Source organism: Buteo buteo, chromosome 2, assembly GCF_964188355.1.
Source record: "Buteo buteo chromosome 2, bButBut1.hap1.1, whole genome shotgun sequence".
Taxonomy (NCBI): Eukaryota; Metazoa; Chordata; class Aves; order Accipitriformes; family Accipitridae; genus Buteo; species Buteo buteo.
The window spans coordinates 41,078,343-41,098,775 of record NC_134172.1 but is presented as its reverse complement, the minus strand read 5'-3'; the positions used below and the strand labels follow the sequence as shown (position 1 = coordinate 41,098,775).

At 41.1% G+C, this 20,433-nt stretch overlaps 1 protein-coding gene across 1 annotated transcript in view; it reads left to right on the top strand.

Moving 5' to 3' along the window:
- The first annotated feature begins 4,533 nt into the window (after nucleotides 1-4,533).
- The window catches only part of SATB1 (SATB homeobox 1), a 115,525-nt gene continuing 99,625 nt past the window's right edge, over nucleotides 4,534-20,433 (top strand). The window contains exon 1 of the mRNA XM_075051991.1: nucleotides 4,534-4,645. The gene's annotated coding sequence lies outside the window, so the exon portion shown is untranslated. The remainder of the gene's footprint in view (nucleotides 4,646-20,433) is intronic.

The following is a 20,433-nucleotide window of genomic DNA, read 5'->3' as shown; positions in this document are numbered from 1 at the left end:
CTTTCGCTACAGAAAATTACTGGTACGAGAAGGTCCACCATTTTCTAGAGAGATTTTAGAAAAAGAGCGAAAGATACCCTATATCTTTCAAGACAGAAAATAAGCCCTGATTTACTGAACCCTTCTAGAGTGCAGGAAATTTTATAAGGCTACTAGAGCTTAGAGTAAAAGAGAAGCAGAGAAGAGCTTATCTACAATGCAATATAGTAACTAAGATGCTTCACTGTTTAAGATCATGATGGTTCATCCTTTTCTGGAACAGAAATATAACTTTTGAAAGTGTTAGTGCCATCTGAAAATCATTTATTGCTGAGCTCTAATAATAACTTTTTCTTTAGAGTGTCATTTCACTCTTTGCATATTCATTAGGGTCTTGTTCTCAGCCATAAACTTCTAAGACCTAATCTAACACGAACAAAATAATATTTAAATCAAGAAAAATTTTGAACTGAGATTAGAGCTCTTGTATCATCTGCAAAATCTTTGCCTCGGTGCCAGGTAGTATATTTCTCCTGACGTGAATATGCACATGGTTTTACTAAGCTCTATGGGGCAGATACCTTGGCAGTATTTCTTTCCCACATCCATGCTTACAAAAAATCTTTACAAAATGCTAATATAATCTGAAATGTTGGGAAGGAAACATCAAATAAATGGACACTTTACAACGGGTCAGTTTTCATTTCAGTTTACTGGTGGACTTTATTTTTTTTAAATCTTGAATTTTAACACCTGTTATTTTAATTTGGGTTCCAGGCCTTTTGTGGCCATTGTTACAGTCTGGAGAAAGACAAGAGGACAGTGAAAGACTGGATGAAAAAGAAGATTTACAACACCTTTTCCCTCGTTAGTTACATCCATGTAATTATAGCAAAGTGCTGAGTGGGTACCGCTTTGCCATGCACCTGAAGCATTTTTTGCTTGACAGTGCACTGATAGTTTAGTAACACAGCCCCTACTGTGACTGACAGTTGGTTTTGGGCTAAATCACATAAAATTGAATAGGAGACAGTGGCTATTGGCTAGTTCAGACAAAGTCTATTTGGCAGAGTATATTAACCTCCATGAAGCTCTTCATTATTGCACAGCTCCATGCGATGTTGTTGTCTGCAGCACAGGTTTACCCTTAGCTTGGCTACTAAGAGTAGCCAAGGGCGGTGCTGTAGAAAAGCAGAGAATCACTGAAAAGGTATTCTTTAGCTGCCACAAAGATCAGATGTGTGCCAAACACATCAATATGGCAGATGACCTGACAGAACAGGTAGTTAAAACAATTCAGTCTTCTTAGGAAAGTTGTTCCTAGGGTAAAAGCTCAAACCTCAGCTCACTCAAAAGAAAATTATTCTAGAGCTTCGTTTCTATATTTAACACTTCGGGAAGGCAAAATGAGAAAACTAATACTGTTACTTCAACACTTTTAACTGTTTTATTTAGTATTTTCCAAGAGCCAGTTCAATGCCATCCGAATCTGGAAATTACTGAAATGGAAAGCATTTAAGTCTGTTGATTGGAGAAGAAGAGAATACCGTATTTCTATTGAAGGAGCCAAATCTGAAGGTGATCCAAGAAATTGCATTAATGTAAGCTTCAGCCCAGAATCACAGATGAGGCTAGTCATCAATCACCGGGGAGAGATGAGAAAATAAAACAGGAGAGTGAGAAGAGATTGGATGGAAACATGGTATAAGTCCTGCCATCTGACCTCCGCCAGCAGAGCCCAGCGTTGGTGAGAGCTCCTGCGTGAGCTTTCCAAACCAAGTTTGTGCTCTTCCCAAAGGTGCTAGGACTGCAAGATAAGGGCTCCCAGCTGATCTGCTCAGACGCCGCGGAGAGAGGAGGTTGTCATACCACCTATATAGGCATGCTTTACTACAGGCATCTAGACCAGTTGCAATTCAAGGTAATTAAAAGTGGGAGCCCAGGATTCAATTACTTTGTTCAGAATTAAGCATCAAGTGCTTGGAATAATTTAGGGTGGCCAAGATACCAGCCCAAGGCTGACAAGTACAACACAGGCGCTAGAGGAGATCTGTGCCCTTCTGCTGCAGCAGCTGCAGGCCAGGCAGGTGACACGAGCATATCCCAAATGGTGCTAGACTCCTACGTTCAGGCAACCGATCTGAGAGCCTAATTTCTCTGTATAGCCCACAGGAAGATGTAGGCATCTGCATCGGTTAGTTCAGGGCGCTGAAGTTAGACAACATGATTACAGCCCTCAGAAAGCATTTACAGAGGCAGGCGGCCTTGCCCGTTCACCCTTGCAAATGCACATCCTCTCCTCAATGTTAGTGACCTGTCACCCCTGCCATCAGGACTAAGATGGGATTGAGTCTACTGCTGGGGAATGGTGCGGTCCTCTTCCCTCTGCTGTCACCTGTCCTTCCCCAGGAGGAAACTTTACTGAAGTGAGGCAAGGACAAAACTTTGCCTAATGCTGAAGCTTGCAGCTTCAGGCTGTCTTAATCCAGGTTGGTGTCTCTCACCTCTTCTGCTTGGCCTCTCTCTCTGACTGCCTAAACGATTCACACAGGGTGGAGGAGAGATTTGTGCAGAGAGGTGGGGAAAATCCCACCCTTGAAAAAATGCTAGGATGGTGAAAAAGGGACATCTGTTGTACGTAGCCTCTGGCAGGTTCAAATGTCCAATTTGAGTGAAGCAAAAGGAGGGCTTGCAGCATGGGTCTCCATCTTCCATGTGAGTGTCCTAATAACCTCTAGGTTACTGGCTTCTCCAGACTCACCTTAGAACACTTGTTTCATCCTGATACAAAGAGGGAAATTTCTGAATTTTTGGCAGGATAGTAAAACCACCCAGCTACAGTCTCAAGGCATGCACCCTCTCTCCATGGGAGGTGAGCAATCATGCTCCACGCTGTTCCCTCAGGTACTGGCCCCACTCCATGGGCTGATAAGGAGGGATAATAGGTCTATGGCCCCACCTCCTTCCTCTGCCTTTTTGACATCCTGCTCCCCAAATCTGAGTGACAACAAAGGCTAGTGCCGTAGGTCTCAGGCTGCCTAGGACACCCACAAGGCAGCCTGTCGGGTCCTGCACGGATGCCAGGGCTCGGCTGGGAGCAGATCCTCCACAACACGAAGAGCTTTGGAGGCTCAAAAGCACTTGCTTTCATTTCCAGCCACTGGCAGCAGCATCCTGGGTTACCCGAATTACTCTAGGGTCTGAAGTTTCCTTCCTCCCCTGCCACCCCTCTCCCGCGTGACATATCCCCTACGGGCACCAGCCAAGCCTCACCTGTTGGAGGGGTAGGAAGGAGGGGGAAATTAAACAGACATCGAGAAGGCTCCCGCAAAGCGGAAAGATAATGACTGCTCCAGCCAGTGCTGGCAATCGCTGCACAAACTTCCCCGCACCGCACTGCCAATGTAGCTCGCTCCTGACTGCGACACACCTGCTTGCTGAGAGCTGTGCTTCTCCGTGCCAGGGCTGCCCACCGCACCGACTGCCTGCCGCTGCGCTGCGCCACGCTCTGAAACAATGCGTGCGGCGGAGGGGAATCGGACAACCCTGTTCACTCCGCTTTTACATGCAAAGAGCCGAATTCAGACCTAGAGCTGCCAGCCCTGGTGTAGTCACCCACCCTTTCACATCCTTACCGCATGTATACGTGCTGTATGCCAAACCAGGAAGTCACACTCTTCTGTCCGTAGAATCCTCTACGTAATTTGCAGAACATCACTGGGCTCATTTTAGGAGAATTCATTGCTGGAAAATGATTTTCAGTGAATGTTTTATTAATCAACACATGCCAAATCGTATCTGCAGGAAAAAAAATAAAAATACTAGAAGAAATCCAAACAAAAAATAATAGAACAATTATTGCTTGAAGATTCTGATTGCCTATAAATTAGAACTCTATTCAGCTCCATGACAATTTATGTTTTCATATATGAAAGCATTCTTGTTATTAACTTTCAATCTTGTTTACTGGGGGAAGTAGGAATACGCCAAGCAGACAAATCATTTTAAACCACGTCTTGAAATCCTAGGGTTATGGCACATGGGACACGTTTATTACCACTGTTTTAGAGCACATGATAAGTTTAAAATGGGGCCCTATTTCAAAAGGCAGGGGTTGGTTAGGACAAGGCAACTTACCATGACCGCAGTTGCTAATGTAAAAGTGTCAATGTGCTTGGTATATTCATAATGTGTTTATTCTCATTACAGTTTTCAATTTGTCAGTGTTTTACTGGCATGCAACCACAGAGCATAGAGTGCTATTGCTGGTTAACCTTGTTATTGCAGACAAGTTACAAGTCCTGACAAGAGTTTGATAACTGTGCCTACTTATTTTAAGCCATACATGAGGAAAGGGTAGGAGGTTCAAAGTAAGTTAAGCTTTCCTGTGTGAGTCCCCATATGATCACTCAAAGTTACTGTAAATATAAAAGCAGAAGCGCCTGATTGCCATTTTGTCACTATGACACTAGACAAGAAGGTAATCAAAAAACAGAATCAAACTTGAGGCTGAGGTTACAAAACTGTAAAACCCTGAAGCCTCAATCCTCTAAAGAAAGTGTGTGGATTTAGTCACCTGTACAGGTGTTTGCAGGATGGAGGACTCATTCACTTGCAAATAATCTTTCCTGGAATCTATATCCCAGAAGAAACAGTGACCAAACAGGTAAAGAGTGGAAATTACTATTTCTTATGGAAAAAATATGCTTTTCTCCTCCTCCTCCTCCTCTTCTTCTTGACATGTTTACTGTCTATTCATCTGCCTCAGCCCCTTGTTGTATCCTGTTGTAGGCTTTGATTATAAACTTGCTGGGTCAGAATGATCTTTTTCCTATTAATTTAACAAAAACAAAACAGCTTGCAAGAAAACCATCATCCAGCCCTGATCCTTGACTGAGGCCGCATATCACTGCTGGAATGTAAATATGATCTTACTATTTCACCAAATGCTCCACAGCAGTTGAATTATAAATATACAGTGGTGGAGAAAAAAAAAGAAACTAAAAGTTTAGGCGGTTCCTGGATGGAATTTCACAGATCATGGTAAATCAGATAATTGTCTTACAGCTTCCCAAAAAGAGACACCTAAATAAAATCATTTTGAGATTCAGAGATGTTGGCCATGTGCTGTTCTTTGAAAGTGAGGATTGTGGACATGCAGCCCTACAGTTAAAAGATTCATTTCCTATTTACATTTTTTCATCTAAATTAGAAAGTCACCAAAGACTGGCAAAAAAAAAAAAAAAAAAAAGGAACAAAAACCATGAGAAAAGGTAAAAAAAAAAAAGGGAAAAGTCATCGATCTTTAACAAGCATCTGCCAGTGGCCATTTGCACATCAACTCTGATTGTTGTCCTGCTGTGGAGAGAAGTGGTGTTGCCTCTTGTATACCTTTGGTTTGAGCAGAACTTCCTTATCATTAAGGTCCATCAGGGTTCATTAGTGTCCTACAACATGAGCAGCCGACATATGGGGGGCAGAGCAGAGAGAGGCAGGATTCTGTTCCCAAACAGCATCTGACACAGCTTGGAAATCCTGTTTCTTCAGTCTAGGAGCACGCTGCCTCTGAGAAGGCAGTGTCTCACACATTGCTTTATATCAATGGAGGTCCATTTTACCAGAAAGTTAAAAAAAAGAAAAAAAAAAAAAAAAAGCAGCTGAACTCAGAGAGGTGTGGAGCTGCTGTAAAATTAAGAAAATCCTTTTCTCATTCATCTTTTAATGTTCCCTCAAATTAGATGGAGAGGAAAGATAGTTACTGGCTTCACCCTCACCCTTCTCCACCCTATCATTTAACCACAGAAAAGACTGATTTACAACAACAGTAACTTCTGTACTATCAGACATCTACAAGTTTTTCAGTCTGCAATTTTACCTCACATGAATAGATACTGCAGGCTTAACACGCTTCAAAAAGTTAGAACCATTTTAATGAACTACTTCTAACGTGACTACACTTCTGAGAACATGCAGTTCTTTCAAATGTGTTTCCAAGTGAAATAATGCTTCTGAGATTTATTATAACACATATATTTTTTCCTGAAAATACAGTAGAATTATGCTTTAATTAATCTTAAGTATTTGAAAGCTGGTTATTTTCTTCTTTGAAATCTGTTTTGACCCTGGTTTGGTTTAAAAAAAAATAATTAAAGGTTAAATGCAAAACTGTCCATTTCTGCATTTGTTGTTTGCAGTCCTATGGATGTTCTGCATTAGGATACTCCACCTCCGAGCAGAAATTTCCTACATCTTTCCACAAAACTTCAAGATGGAACATCTATTCTTCTGATAAAATGTTTGTTTAGAAAAACCTCCTCTTTTAAGTACAAGGTCCCTGCTGCCAATTTTGCCACCTTGGTAAATATTTATAGATGAGTCACAAGCTTCTGAACAAAAGCCTTGGATTGGGAGTCTGACTGAAGCACTGATAGTAATAGGCATATTCATGTTTCACTTGCTGACCTTGTATCTGCTACTTTTATGGGAAAATCAAATGCTTTTCATTATTACATTCAATTTCTGTCCTATATTTCAAGCCACGTCTAAACTCTACTTCTTGAGGCTCATGCTGATGTGTAAACAGAACGTTTCTTTATGAATCATACAGAGATGTCAGCACCATGGGTCTTGGGTAAAGTTCACACACTTGATAAACTTAAACCTTAAGGGACTTTTTGCTGGGTCTGTGAGAGTGAAATGGCACATTTAAATCGATCCTGTTTATATCCAGTACACAAAAGAGACTTATTTTTATACTCTGATACACCTCGGTATCAGGAGGTGAAACATCAAGAGTAATAAGGAATAAAGGGGGTCACGGACATTCCACCAAAACAAATATACTTTCTTGTACACAAGATGCCATGCCAGGGTTAATCCCATTTTTAGGTCTGTGGCTGACAGTCCATAGGGACTGTGGTGTCTCCACACAATTATGTTGCATAGGCGGCTTGTGTAACTGTCATTGGGCCAGTAGATTTACATGGCAACACACTGTTTTGGGAAAACATCAGAGTCTAATTAAGGTTGTTTTTTGGTTTTTTTAAATGAAGTGACAAGGAGAACTTAAGAACTGACATGAATAGTGTGAGGCCCATCACCACGGGATTCCTGCCCACCTATTTCACTCCAGTCATTCCCCACTTTTTGAAAGAGCAGGCTAAGTTTGCTTAGCCTGTTTCATCTCAGGATCAAAACAGGACTCAGAGCAACAAGGTTCTCTGAAAGAAAAAAATAAAATAATATAGTCTCAGTTGCAGTCCTCATATTGCTCTTTGGGAGGCCAAGATCATTGCATATACACCAGCCCCAGTCCCCTTGATGCAACAGGAGAGGCAGAGATGTCAGGCTGATTGCTTTGCACATCTCTGCAAATGAATGTTGGGGATGTGATTCCCAACAGAAGTCCCATTCACAAAATGAGCCCCCTACAGAAATGAAGGGAAAATGCTGGAAGGAAAAGACCTTTCCTTCAGTCATGCAAGGTAAAACAGCAGGTATTATGTCACAGGTCTGTGCGCTACCCAGACTTCTCAGATGTCAGAATTATATACTTCCCTTACCTATGGCAGAACAAAAAGAAACAAGCTTTAAAACAAAGAAAAGCATTTATTTGATTTTTTTTCCCAGGTTTTAGCTTTGGAAAGATGTGGCAGAGAAACTCTAAAGTTAAGGGAAAACAAGGCAAGGGAAATCATGGCTAAATAATTAACATTCTTACTGTTACTGTCACGACAGTTGATGGACTGACGGCAGGCTCCTCACAATTAGGTGAGGTATACAGGACATGACAGAGAAGAGTTTGAGTGGGCAGTAATACAGGTGTTACAGGGTAAAAAGGTGAGTTATATCCCCATCAGTGTGCGACCTGCTGACATGGTTTTAAACAGCACTACTCTGACTTAAAATGTGTTAAAACACAGTAATTATCCTGGATTGTAGCATAGCTCATTTTCCTAGTTTTAACAATCAGGATTGCAGGAAGAAAAACTATGAAAAACATAAAATAAGTGCAAGCCAGTATGGGAATTCCTCAACGGTTTGTGGACAGATAGCCCCATTTATTGCAAAGGCATTAACTGTGACATCCTCTTGTGGTGCTTGAAAGGGTAAAAAGATTACCCTCAGCAATATCACTGTTAAGAAAGTGTGCAAGAACAGGCTGATTATCTGAATCAGCACAAATATTTTATTTTCCTGACTGAAAACAGTTGAAAGCAATAGGAACAAGTATCTGGTGCCAAAAAAGTAGGAATAATATCACTCCAGCATGGGATTCATCAGCCAACTCTCACATTTGAACCCAAACATTACTGACAATCCTTTAAAAAAAAAATTCAGTAACATGTTTTCAAAAAATTCAAACACTTCTGCAATTAATGTTTGCATCCAGATCACAAAGAAGTATCAGAATGTGAAGGGAAGGGCCTGGCAGTCCTGCTGAGCAAGATGAAAACACAACAAGAGCTAGAAGACTCACAAAAACAAACAGCCCCTCCCAACCCTGGTTTTTGGTGTGTGATTTTTTTCCGCGTTTCCCCAAACAAGAAATTAGGAAGATTGTTCATATATTGAGGAAATTATCCCTACAGGGTTTGAGAGATTCTTCTCAATACTGGTTATTAGGATATTATTTTTTCCTACTTGCCGAGGGGTCCTCTCAAACTCACTGAAATCAAAGGCATGTTAAGGCAAAATCCCACCCCCCCACCCCACGACTTTTCTGGGGCAGCAGTGGAGAGCTGTAAGAGCCTGTGGTGGCAGGAGACAAGCCAGTCCCCAGTGGTGCGGACACCTACGGTGTGGCTGCAGGGGCGAGCGAGGCTCCGCGGAGGTTGCACTGACATCTCCTCTGTCCTGGTACAGGGACCGCAGGGATCCACATCCTGACCGTGCGTGTTGCTGAGCCCTGGACTAGCTGGGGTGGAGACCCAGCAGCTCCTCACTGTTGTCCACGGAGAGGAGAGATGGAGGGAGATGCCTGAGCTGTTCCCGGGGAGAGATCTGAGAGAGGAGCAGGGGCTGGGGCTCTGGAGGCAGACAGGCACAGGTGTCCGCAGCCGGAGCGCCGGAGGGAGGGTCACCTCGCCAGCGTGGGCCCAGATGGCACTGCACATGGCTTTCCCCTTGCCGGAGCCGTGTCCACTGAGGCAGCACCTAAGGTCACGGCAAGGCTTGGCAGAGACCTTACAGAGCTCCCTCTCCCCCCGTCCCCCGCAGTTGCTTGGATTTGGAAGGCTGGTGGGTTTGCAAACGACAAGCTGCTCTCCCCCGATCCGGGGAGGGCTACCTGGTGACCTTCCAGGAGACGGTGCCCACCAGCCTTTGCCCTGGGATGGGCGACCTGCCTGCTCCAGGCAAAAAAAAGAAAAAGCAAACAAAAACATAGCGGTGCTCCTCCACCTATCCCAAAGTTACAGGGTTGGTCGTTCCTTGCCTGGGAGGCCACTGCAGCATCGTTTGGCTTGTGATATGGACACCGAGCAGCTGAGAAACATCGGACCTGGGCTCGGCAGCGGCAGCTCTCACCAGCCAGGTGCTGCGCACCAGGCACGGAGTTAACACCGGTGCCTGTCGAGGGGCCTTGGCTGGTAGATACGGTACCTCATCAGCCCGTTGTGATGCTCCCAACAGAACTAGCACTTTCTACCTCATGCTTGAACATTATGTTCCTCCTCCCTGCCTTCTCCAACTGCACGAGTGGCTGCATACTGCAACACGTGTGCATATCGGCGGGACCCACGTGTGGGACCAAGCGTCAGAAGGGCTTTGCCAGGGATACCACAGCAACTGTGGAAGTGGGGACAAATCCAACAGCACGTCACACGGTATGCCCCAGGGATGAGATTGAGACACTCCAGGGATACTGTAAGGATACCTCTCTCATAAAGATATGACAGGAGTCAGAGGAGATGGTCCTGTCTGGGTCACCCATAGTTAAGGAAACCTTGAGAGTGACATAAAGTGGCAGTGTAGTCAAACTCCTGCCCAGGACCACAAATTCCAGGAGTCCTTTGACTTATACATAGTTTCTGTGGGCTTTTTTACAAGTTCAAAGAGTGTGAAAACATGACTTAAATATAATGAACACAGTTATAACTATACATCACTCAGCCTGAAGCAAGAGAGAGGGTGGACTGCACCATGTATCTCAGTAAAGTATTAATATAATAGGAGGTGTACCAGCTCAGCTAATAAAACATTCCTCATTCTCACCCTTGAGTTTAATTTGTTGTTGAGGCACACACCAAAGGTTGAGCATTTCAGCTCATTTAAGGAGTTATGACCCAGCACCGTACCGGGGCTACCGTATTCCAAAAGACTGAACATCGCTGTTAATCACAGCTTCCCAGCAGATCCAGAGAGGGAATATCATAAAATTGCTTAGAAAACAGTCCATCTGCATTGAATAAAGACAAAAGCTCAATCTGAAATATTTGAAAGTAACTTTTAAATGAAAAGGCGTGAATTCTTATTACATGTTTCCACAAAAGCCTTTTCTGCTGCTATTATGGTGTACCTTCCTGGGATAAATGTGTGGTTTACAGCATCTACATTACAATGTATAACTTTTAGCTCTCACACTTTATGCTGTAACACATGCACAGACACTTTTTTTTTTTTTCTCCTCGATCTTCTTTTGGATATGATTTCTTAAGGCTTGTCTACATGGGGGAAGTTAAGCAGCATAGCAATTCTGGGATAACTACTCTGTGATAGCTCCCTGTGGACACTTCATTGCAATAAAAAAAAGACTTTATTTGGGAATAATTACTCTGCATTGTGAGTGGAATAATTATTCTAGAATAAAAATCAGCCTAATTCCAAGATAAAGTGCATACACCCATGGACTTTTTGTCTGTTTGTTTGGAGTTTGGGTTTTTTACCCCAGACTATGATGAATACTGTATGAGAATAGCCACAACATTCCCCCCCCCCGGAATAGCTGTGTTAGGCCATTTTTCCTTATAGACAAAGTTATGGTATTGCGTTAAATAAAATGTCTGTCACCTGGATTCTTATTAGTCTGAAGTGCAGTTTTTCTCAGTCCAAAATATTTGTGTGGGCAGCCAGTAACAGGCTGATAGGCCTTTCCTTGACATGGCTTTTCTGTTCATTGGTAACAGGGGACTTGTCCTCCTCAGCATATTCTTCAGATAGGAAATATGTAGCTGGAAGCCAAAATGTTACAGATTTTATTTTGTGGGATCATGCTGGAAAGTATCTTCAGTTTTGTACATCTCTAACAAAAGAGGGCAATTGTCTCTGCCCCATAAATCCAGAAGAGTCAAATCGTGACTGGCAAACTCTTATCTAACAGTGTTTTGTCTCTCCTTTCTCTCTAAATGTAGCTGGCTATTTATTTTAAGCAGTTAGGTAATAGACAAAGATCAGAGGCGGCCATGATGGTTTGACTGTTAAGCAAAGCTGAAATAGCTCTCCACCTGGCCAAGATGCAGGCCAACCGCAGGCATCTCTCCTGGTCTTTTTTCAGTGATCTTTCTCCAAGTTCACTCAAGCATCCCTTACCTCCTGTATTTATGACCTCTCCTGCCTTTGTATTTTAACTGGCTCTGCTCTCAGGCTGTGGGTGGAGTGAAATGTGTAAAACCACCTGCCCATGATGCTGTTTCCATTCAGCTTCAGGAAAAAAGGTTTGTTCAGTAATTAAAAACTCTTTTTTGCCTTTAGATGTGTCTAAGTGTTTCTAGCAGAAACATAAGTCACGCAAACAAATCCATTCCTCATTCATCTTGCTGGCCCGCCTTTCCCTTTTAAAGACATGTAATTCTGTTTGAAGGTGATCCTTAGGGTCCTTAGTCCTTTCATAATATGGCCTTTCATTTCCCTCCTTACCCTTTAGCATTTTTAAGGAGATCTGGCAGCAAAGGCTGTTTCAGATACAGAATGTGTTCATGATTATTAATAGTGTTTATTGCATAGTCCAGTGCAGATATTTAAAGCATCACATGAACCATAAGGAGTTAAATTCAACTGTTTTCAACATGAATCAGCTTTATGTGCAGATAAATTGCCAGGCAAAGAGCAAACTGCAAATGTTGCTCCTGATTCTGTGTACACCAGCATTTTTGGTAATTTTTAAACATTCTATATTATCTTTTAAACAACAGATGGTGTTAATAAAATTATAAACCACACCCCATAAAATGCCAAACAGCAATAGCATTTTCCATGGAAATAATACAAGGTATAATAATTCTGCATTTATGAAAAGCTGAGCATGAAAAACATTCACGTTGCAAAAGATAAGACCCAAAATACTCCTTTTCATTTCTTGTTAATGCAGCTTCAGCATTTTAATTAGTATCAATTACTGCGAATAGAGTTTTGGATGTGTTTTAACTTGTTCAAAAGTTTCAAAAAAGAAAGTTTTTATTTATTTTGTATTAGTCTTTCACCACAAGTTCAGATGTGCAATGTGAAAAAAAAGAATCTACTTTAAGAAATGGAGTTTGCTTTGAATCAGTTAAAATGAAGGAGATGGATGACATGTTAATTTTTCTGTGAGCTCTGAGTATTAAATTACTTAATAAAGAAAAGTTATATTTGGCAATGCTAGGTAAGTAATCAGAAAATAATGAAAACACTTTTAAATAGGTGACAAGTCAACGCTCTATCAAGGGCCAATTCTTATTCCAGGAAAACTCACATTAACTTTGATCAAAGTGAGAACTTTTAGTACTTCCACAGATGGAAAAGAATACAGACTAGCTAACATAGAGATCTTTACTCTACTGACATTTTTCAAAAGTTTATAAACTAAATGGAAACAGACTGGCTTTCCCCTTCAGCCTAAACTTGCAGTCTGAATATCACTCCAGGAGAACACTACAGTAGTTTCTCAGCTACAGTATGGAGACATATGGACAAAACAAGTGTCTTCTATACACGCAGAAGAATGCCACCAAGCCTGTCATCACTTGGGTCATTCAGCACTTCCTCTGCCTATTTTGAGCCCAGCCTGCTGCCTTATCTCATTAAGCTGAAGGGAGAATCTGTTTCTTCTCTCCTCCATCTATCTTCTTGATATTCACAAGGCGGTCCTCTTCCCCCCGAGAAGCCCAACAATCATGGCAGCTCAGTTACTTCTCTTAAAGAAAGGAAAGAGAAGTGTGTTTGTTAGAGAGCTGGGCAAGAAGTCTGGTATTGAGGATCTGAGCGTAGCTAGACTACAGCACAATGAAGCGTGAACCTAGTCAGACTCTGCTCTTAATTATGGAAAGTAGTGATTATGCAGCATGAAAGTCCCGTCTCAGCCAACTGCTGCCAGGTCTACCTGTCTTAAGGTGTTCCAGCAAGGTGTGTGGCTAAATCTTCATAGCTCCACCCTCCTTTTGCAGTCTCCTGTGGCATGTGTTCATCTTCATTTTATAGTCTTCAGGGCTAGTCCTCTGAGTGCAGTTTGTATGAGTCAAGAGACTCAGGCTGGCGTTACCGAGATCAGAATCTAGCTATTTGTATGTCTGAGCACATATTCTCCTTGAAACAAGTTTGTGGTAGTATATTCAGGAATGTTTCGCGCTCGGGTTCAGATCTGGTTCCAGCTGGAGTTCCCTTGCAATGTTCCAAATCTCATTAAGTTAATGAGAGGGTTTTTTTCCAGTAATTTCAACGGGATTCCCTGTTTCTGTGCCCACATCCTCGGCTCAGCCTTGCACACGGGAAGCCAGGGCGAGTGTCAGGCAGAAGAGGTCACGCTCCATCCCAGCCACTCCCTGCGCATGGGGACACTGAACTGGGGGGGTTGGGGCAGAGAGGCCAGAGGTGTCCGGTAACCACTCCTGCCTACCTCCCTCGTACCTTGTTCCCCAGTTTGCTCTGTTTACTGGTATGGTCAGAGATTTGGATTTAGGAATTGGAGCGAGGAAAGTTGCACAAGTAACGAAAGGAAAATTAAACAGGAACTGTGTGTGTTACCAAGCTTGAGGAGTGGACACTGACATTAGGATGATGAGCAACGGTGTGACCCCCACCTACGGGTGAAGTTCAGTCATTTAACACATGTTCTTTTCCTTTCCAAGTATATTATCAAATTGACCTGTCACATCTGGCTGCCTTGTTGACCATCCCAAAAAAAGAGATCGCAGACAGAAGAGCTTGTCCTCAGACGAACTGAGGGAAGGCTGCAAACCTTGCACAGCTGGTGACAAAGCTGACTTATTTTCATGGAAAGAAGACTGCAGCAATCAGGACAGTCAAACCAGTACCTTTAATGAGAACTAGACTCACCCACACAAACAAGTTGTATGGACTCAGAGATACATATCTTCTCATATCCAAATCATATACTTCCTATTAGCACTACAATTATTATACAGACTCACTAAGAGAAGACAAACTTCCTAAATATTTATTTAGTGTTGATAGAATTGCTTACAAAACCTCTCTCTCATTCTGAGAATCTCTTACAAGACTCCCTTGTTCCCAAGTTCATTACAGCTACTTATATTATTACTGTAAATCTTTCTAATGCCTCAAATGTTTGGCTCTGAAGAACATTTTTATAATGAGGGTGGGGCAATGCAAAACTTTTCCTCTCCTAATTCATTGCTAAATTGTATTTGCAAGTTCAAATGCCAGAGTGATGAAATCACAATATTATTCATTGGATTTTGTTTGATTATTTGGTAGTGTTGTAGGGAACGTATCTATAAAACAACATGAAAAGCAAAGCAACAGAGCTTTAGGGGTTTTCCGGAACTTCTCTTCCGCACACATCAATTTTACTGTATGACTGTCCTGAAAGATTTATGCTTTGTGTTTTGAGGGCCAGGTTTTAAATGGCTTCACAGAATAAAAATATTAAAATTTAAATGCAACTTTAAAAATGTGTGTTGGACCTTTGGGCCTTCTGAAGAGGTCAAGTTCAAGACACTTATAAAAAGACCATTCCCAGAGAGACTGCATGGGAAAGCCTATTAACATTACTGCTTTCCCTTTATTTCCCCTTTGATCATAAAATAAGGTTATGGGTGGCAAAAGCTGTAATGGTGGGAAGATCCCAAATAGGATAGTATGATTTAATCTACTGAATATAAAAAAAACCCAAATCACCAACAACAATATGGTGGGGTACCAAGCAAGACTATGACTACAAAGTGCCTTGCTAAGAAGAAACAAAAACAAAAAAAAAACACACGAAAAAAAGCCCAATACAAGTCCACAATAGGAATGAAGTTTTTAAAAAAGAAGAAACAGCATTTTCATTCTACTTCTCCTTCTTTAATCAAATCTCATTTTGTCCATATGACAAAAAACATAACTATTATTTAAGGAGTTCCTAAATCCTGAGTAAAAATAAACAAGCTCCTCATCTGGTTTAAGAAATAAGAAAGGACAATTATCTGTTTATCCTAGAGACATGACTCAAAATCTCCGTATTCCATACGGAGAATATCAAAGCCCTCCTTTTCCTACTTCTGCAGGCCTCATAGTGACAGTGACTGATTTAGGGGAAGAAAGGGAGAATACACAAGTCTGCATGAGCACTTCTGGGCTCATTTTCATCCAAACAAACTGGCTTTTGACTTGTTATATATGTTTTATTCTAAAAGCTGGGGGCTTTTCCTCAATTTTACTGTATGAGGTAAAATTTAGAAAATATACTATATGAACTGTCTTGCATTCCTGCTAAGGCCGTTTTTTGCTCTGTGCGTATCCAAAGGTCCCTAGCACAAAACAGACTTGAGCTCATTGATTTTAAATAGTCCCTTATAAATAAAAGCAAAATTTGGCTCTGAACACCTCTAGCAGAAAACTCTGTTATTGTCATGAATATCTTAAGTGTAATCGCTTTTCTTTTAATTAACATTCTAAAGAGAAGAGGAAGTTGGAAATCCAGATAAATCTGTTATGAGTCAATTAAGAAGCCAGGATTAGCATATGCAATCAAGATGGGTGCAGCAAGATTTCATGGAAGAGTTCATGAGGAAGCAACCAGGATGTATCATTTGCATGGACAACCTCCTTGGTTTGTGTTCTTCTCAACCTCAGTATTGTTGACTTGACTCACTGCATGAATATTGTCAAGCAGTAGCAAACCACGATTTCATTTTCTTGCTTGCACGGATACAACTTACCTCGACGCGCAGTTTTAAAAAAGACAAATCATATGAACTATGACAAACAGTAGTGGTCCTTCTCTTCTTTCTGCAGATATCCTTTTTAATAAAATCTCTTTCTAAACCTCAGTTGTGTAAATATCATCAGTAGATACTGCAGACTGTCCTACTCTTCCTTGATCAGATAGATGATATTGACTACCCCTCGGGGACTAAAGTGGGATACTTCACACATAGGTCACCTGAGCAATGGAAGCCTTTATCAGGGGGTGACTGATTAGTGGAGGATATAAAAGGAGCTGATGAACACACAACAGTTACTATCAGATGAGAGTTTATATTCTAAAGCCAATGTCAGATTTACAAAAGAATGCAGCTGCTTTTTTTTTTTTTTTTTTTTTTTTAGTAAAAGAAAAAAATACATGAGCTTTATGGGTACAAAGTCTGAAACCTTTAACATTTTTGAGCTGATTATTATTCTAGTCAGGTCATCATGGAGAATCCTACAAGTCCACTATCCATGGTGTATCTTTTCTACAAATAAACTGAAGGCATGAGTCTCCTGGGATGAAAAGCTAATGTTTTCCTAACTTCACATTTCACAGAAAGAAGAATTCAAGGCTTTTAAAATATGATACTCAATGGAAATTAAAATAATTTAATATATATCTGTGATCTCGACTGTCCTGAAAAAAAGCTGTCAATGGTGCTGCAGAACAATACAAATTTAGCACAGCTGCTGAAGGACAGTCACTACTGAACTCATTTCCAACATATGGCATGATTTTGCTTAGATCTACAGATTGAGGGAGTTTGATGGGAACTAAACAATCGTTCATAAATCTCAAGCCTGTTACCATGGTTCATGAGAAGCCATACAACTAATGCCAGTTAAGACCATTTGTTTTGTAATGACTAGAGCAAGAGTATAGAACATGAAGAAAAAAGAACTGAATTTAAGCCACCAAAGGTAAAGCTGTGTTAGAGGAAGCTCATGTCTGCTTTTGCTGAACTTCATATTCAGTAGTTACTATAGGCTTTGCACAACAGCACTTTTCCTCATATTGACCAAGATTTATATGATGTTAGTTTAACATAAGATGTGATCTCTTCAAATTCAGCAAAGAAAATTATACCACTTCACAGATGTACTTTCCTAATTTGAAGTTACCTGAAACAAAATACAATACTGGTTTGGGGTTTTTTTTTAAAACATGCTGCACAACTGGAAGTATTTCAATGAATATGAAAGATGGTATGGCCCTGACATTGCAGCAAAGATTGACCACTATAATCATGGCAATGATAAACACTTATTTTAAGACAGAAACTTCAAAGTATCAAAACCCCCACATCTACTGGACCTTTTTTTCTCTTACTGAATCTTGCTCCATTGTATTTCTCTATAAGATAGTCAATCTAAAAGGAAAAAAAGAGTAAGGAACCTGCACATCAGAAATGTTCGACATGGACTACATTTGTAGAGGCTGTAAATACATTAGAATATATCAATGTATATGAACAAATTAGGGTAGAAGGGTGTGTTTCACAGGCTTTTCAATGTGTGCACACTATTAAAATCTGTCTGAGTTCTGTTTGCAGAAAGCAACAATTATATTTCTTATTAAAGAATATGCAATTACAGCCCTCTTTACACTTCCTGCTTCCTTCAACAATGAAGACCTGTCTGCATTGAAGATTATAAAGTCCTGGACTGTTTCACTAGGTCACCAGACTAAACAGGCCAATCCACTTTCATGGCAATTTATTCCAGATTTTCTCTTTTGGGCCAACGTCTTTTATAATAAAAAACTGGGCCTAGCTGGAGATTTACAGCATTGTCACTGCAGGAGAGTTAGTCCCTGTAAAATTAAATAGAATGTTGTTTAAACTTAAACGCCAAAAAATTTGTGAGGTCCCTAATGTATTATTCTCATGCCTATTATCTTTAAAATCTTTGTCAGACACTGAAAAATATGATCTTCAGCATTAACAGTTTTCCACAAAAGTTACCTCAGCAATAGCTGGTGCAAAGGCTTTATGTACTAAATCATTATTTTAGTTCCTTTTTCTTTATGGTATTTGTCTGTCATCAGAAAAACCAGAAAGTCTACAGTTCAGATTTCTCAGGATCATAAATGGTTTGATTAAACTACAGATGTTAATTAAGACCCAAATCTGTATCTTCATGCATAGCCAGAATAACCAGCTTGTTAGCTAGGGAAAGCCCATGATATTTAGAATATTCCATATTGTAGGATGCAGATCACAAGTGGAAGTGTTCCAGGGCAGCTTTGTAACCTCCTCTTCAGTTGTATCAAGCAGGTTTGGGGAAGGAAACATGCATGGGACAGACTGTCTGAACTGTGCCCATACATCCTATACGTGGCAAAAGCAGTTAGATATGCCATGGCAGGGGAAATCGGTGCACTGGACTGCCGTCATGTTGTTACCTTTTTTTGAGGAATATAGTAGCCCCTGATTTTGGAAGTTTGCAAGTAGGTAAAATGAAATGACTTTTAGAGGAGGAATAAGCATCTTTGAACATCATTACCCTTTTCCTAAAAAAGGTCAAAATTTTAGTATGTATTTTCATTTTAGTTTAGTTAAATTCCATAAAAATATAATTCTAACTTTGTATCCCACAGGACTCAAACCAATATAAGTGTCTAGCCATGCTAGCCATTACAGCTTCTAATGGGAATCACTTACAGTGAGAATTTTCATTACAAATAATATGCAATCCAACAGTTTCCTGTGCTGTCCTTTGTGACACAAAATAAAAATGGACCAGAAACCCTACTGAGAGAACAGTTACCAGCAGATACTAAGTACTGGTGTTAATATGAAACCGTCTTTTATGAATAAACAGATGCTGATTTATATGGGTTATGGCTTAATCCTGTAGAGGATTCTGGCACTCCAAAAACTTTGGTGCTCCAACATTTAATTTTTTGGCCCATAGTCCCCTACCAGGTATCTAGAAAGAGCCACTTTCCTGTGGTGCACATGGAGAGACACCCGGGCAGCCTGGAAAAAAGCCAGCACAGCGTGCCTTGACCTCAACATAAGCTGACTGGAATTAACCAGGGAAAAAATGAGGTTTTTCCCAAATCTAAAATCCTGCCTCCCTCTAAAGCCAGGGCTCTACCTGAGGGTTACCTCTAAAGACAGGGCTCTCTACCCAGGGCTGTCTGAGAGATGCCTCCATCCACTCAGTATCTACACCCTGATTCTTTTTATGAAAATAGGTTCCTGTGATCTTTCCTTCAAAACTTATGTTTTATTAAAACATAGCTGGAGGAGAAGCTGGCTTCCCATCTCCCTCTATGTAACAACTCTATGATTAGAGCACTCACGCAATCATGGGATTCATCTCTCCTGCCCTGAAAGGCCCCAATCCACAACTCCTCTCACCCCAGGGAGGACTCTGACCATCAGGCTAATGGTTATTTTAAAAAAGGCAGTCTCGACCCTTCTGCTGAAACAGTGCCCTTGAGCACAAACAAATTCAAGATTCCTCAGATCATAATCTAATGTTTAGGTTATTCCCAGGGCTGGGGCACACGCAGAGTTTTCTCGGGATTATTTCTGTCCTCGCTATGTTAAATTGGTGTGGAATACACACAACACCCCCCTCCAAAAAAAAAAAAAATAATAGTCCTGGGAGTAAGTACCATCGTTACCACTGTGATTCTGCTGCATTTTGTCAAGAAGCCAGTTGTGTCAGGGAGTCTGGAGCATGCTCCAGGAGTGGCCAGGAGGTCAAGCCGACCAGGACACTTGGGTGGAGGAACGTCGGTGGTCCTGGGGTCCAGAGGACTTGGGCATGAGCACTCCTGAAAGGCTGCTTGGGAGTCCCAGGTGGAAAAGGAACTAACTAACTCCAAGGCATGAATCATGAGAGGCAAATGTAGCGCTTTGAGGCTTAGGCAACTGCTTAGCAGACATTTTCCAAATCACACCTGTTTGTTCACATGCTTAAATTCCACTGAGTCCCACATTTCACACCATCCAGACCCTCTTATTGACCGAAATACAAGTATTGACAGAGACATCTTTGTGCTCACCAAAATATCATTTTATTTATGAAAAAACAGCAGCAGTTGCTGAGGACAATTAACAGTGAAACCATTGAGTTGTTACCTTCACAGCATAATCCTTGTCATAGCTCAGCTGACAGATTGATTATTCAAAGTATCGTGCACCTATGGTTGGGGATCGTATTGCAAGGCTTAGGGCCTTACACTAAAACTGCCCCGTCTGTCAATAAACCCCCAAGGAAGAATTGTGCTAAATCCTATTTTCACTTCACAATATTCCTGAGGTGAAAATATAATTTTGCAGAAGTAAAAATGTTTATTTTGACATT